Source organism: Argentina silus (genome assembly GCF_951799395.1).
Source record: "Argentina silus genome assembly, chromosome: 16".
Lineage (NCBI taxonomy): Eukaryota > Metazoa > Chordata > Actinopteri > Argentiniformes > Argentinidae > Argentina > Argentina silus.
This window is the reverse complement of record NC_139670.1, coordinates 3,968,642-3,971,141: the sequence shown is the minus strand read 5'-3', so window position 1 is coordinate 3,971,141 and position 2,500 is coordinate 3,968,642. Positions and strand designations below refer to the sequence as shown.

The window sequence follows — 2,500 nt, the reverse complement described above, 5'->3', positions numbered from 1 at the left end:
AAAACTAAACATCTAGGGCTAGTTTCCTGGAGCCACATTGAGCCTAGGCTTAGGCCAAACTAATTAGGTCCGACTAAAGTCTGAAGATGAAAAATCTCAAGTGCTTGCTAGTCTAGGAGTAGACTCCCCCATTAGGGTCTTAGGCCAAAAGTCTATCTAAGTTTATCTATATCTTTGGTTGATGCTTGGTTGCTAAGAAATGGTCCTCAATCACTTAAAGGTCCAGTATGTGACATTCAACCTTTCTAACAGCTTCCTAATGGTTGTTATGACTATGTTTAATTGGTAGCAATCAGGGAATGAGATCCCTTGAAATTAATATTTTATTTACAATTTCGGTTTTGGTCCAGAAAAAGGACCAAAACCTGTTTTGTTTTCTAAAACGGAGTAGTTTGTATACAAGCATGTTGTTACTGCCAGGGGTGTTCTGGGGGAGTGGACTCACTGATTTTCACCTTTCTGTCTCTGGTGGCTGCCTCTTTGAAGGATGCACACATACAGATACACAACAGCTAATATCCAACAATGCAAGTCCACTTCGGGGGGGGGGGGGGGTGGGGGGGTATTATTATTAGTGAGGATGTTGTTGTTTGGAACTTCGAACTCAATTTCACTGCGGTGGAAGAAGTGGCAGATTTCCAACAAACGTACGCCCTGCTCCTTTAAAGAACTGCCATCTCAGTTTGGCCTGTCGGACTGCTTCCTATTTTATTTTCATAACAAGAGCTTATGTCTGTGGGGAAAACACAGAGCTAGGCCATCCATCAGTGTCTATCCAGACTGGGGCTGGGGCACATAGGGACAACATCACTCCCACTGGACACTGCAGCTAGAACTGGCTCACAGTCACAACAACACAAGGCCTGTCCCTCTCCCTCCCTCCCTCCCTCCCTCCCCCCCCTCCCTCTCTCCTGCAGAACCTCACATTATCTATCTCCCTCTCTCTGTTCCTTTCCCTCTCCCTAACCCTCTCCTTCTCCCCCTCTCTCTCACTCACCCCTTTCTCTCTCTCTCTCTCTCTCTCTCTCTCCCCTTTCTCCCTCTCTCTCTCCCCCCTTTCTCTCTCTCTCTCTCTCTCTGCTTTTCTCACCACCTCTCCCAAACATTCACCATGGCACCAATCAGTCCAACTACACCAAAAAATAAACCCACACAGATGTTTGCTGCTTGGCCGAGTCATTAATCTCTTTCCACAGAAATTGGCAAAAAGCTCTTTATACGGTGCCTTTGTGGATGAAAATAGCTACCGTAAAGCGTATTTTAGTCGCCCGGGCATTTATTTGCTTTTACCACGGAGTGCACCCGGCGCATACTGAAGACAGGCTATCCTGTACCCCAGCCGCTGTCGCCAAACTGCTGCTCAAACCCGTGATGGGGCGCTTAGTGGCGTAGCACACTAATGTGCTTACCACGTAATCGCAAGGTTCCTGGTTCGATTCCGACCCTCGACCTATCCTGCATGTCACCCCTCCTCTCTCTCTCCCATCCTTCCTGTCAATCTCTACTGTCTCTATCCCAATAAAAGCAGAAATGCCCTAAAAACATATTTAAAAAGAACAAATATCCACCAACGTTATATCAACATTAGTAGCCAACAACAAATCAAAGGTCAAAAACCTTCTCTTTTGATAGATATGGTCATTTATTAACGGTTCCGTACAAAGCTGCGGTGCTTTAATCATCTGCTAATATGAACAGAGAATACATACAGGTAAACTATTTATTGTGTGTTGTGTGTCTCTGTTGATATTAGCAGATGATCATCGTGTATTAGGGGCCGGCGCTTATTTGCATGTGATTAGTGGCCCGGCTATTATTGGGAGACAGCTTCTTAGAAGTTTTACGGTATTCCTAGTCAGAGCTGTAGCCACAGTATAACAAGTCTACATGTCCAGTATTGACTTGGCAGCGAATTAACTCTGACACTCTGATTTACTGTATAATGTGCCAAGCAGATTAGGGACTACGCCTCCAGCTTCAGAATTACGGCTTCAGTCCCATCCATGATTAACATCTGTGGCTAACTCACTTCACACTAACTCCACTCAGCAGGAATGTGTCAAGAACCACACTTGGGGTAGGAGTCGACTTAACTGCAACTGTGACTGTGATGTAGGCTTCAGTATATTACAACACTGCTGAATACTTATACTAATACTCATAGAATAGAATAGCGTAGAATAGACTCACTGGAAGCTCTGTTAGAAACCGAATAGTTAGGAATGCTTTCGGGTTATCAGAGAGAATAAATACACAATTCAACAGTGCTCAACAGTAACATTTGTGACAGAGAATCCGTCCAGTAATATGAGAATGTTTCCACAAGAGTCAGACTTCAAGGTAGAGGAAAAGAGGAAGGTCCTGCCAGAAAGTTCTGGCTTTCCACTCCAGGTATGGGGAACCGTACAGGGCTGCAGCGGTTTAATCACAGCCACATTTGGTCCCCCTCTCGCTTACCTCTCACTGGCACCCTGTCTTCAGCTTCTGGAGGCCTGAGAGA

General features: G+C 45.3%; 1 protein-coding gene across 2 annotated transcripts in view; it reads right to left on the bottom strand.

The window, feature by feature from the left end:
* LOC310817089 (leucine zipper putative tumor suppressor 2 homolog) overlaps nt 1–2,500 on the bottom strand; it is a 31,363-nt gene that overhangs the window by 15,236 nt on the left and 13,627 nt on the right. Inside the window, exon 2 of one of the 2 annotated variants that reach the window (XM_083687520.1) lies at nt 2,458–2,500. This exon is cut by the window's right edge and continues 67 nt beyond it. The exons of the other annotated variant lie outside the window; for it this stretch is intronic. The gene's annotated coding sequence lies outside the window, so the exon portion shown is untranslated. The remainder of the gene's footprint in view (nt 1–2,457) is intronic. 2 annotated transcript variants of the gene reach the window in all.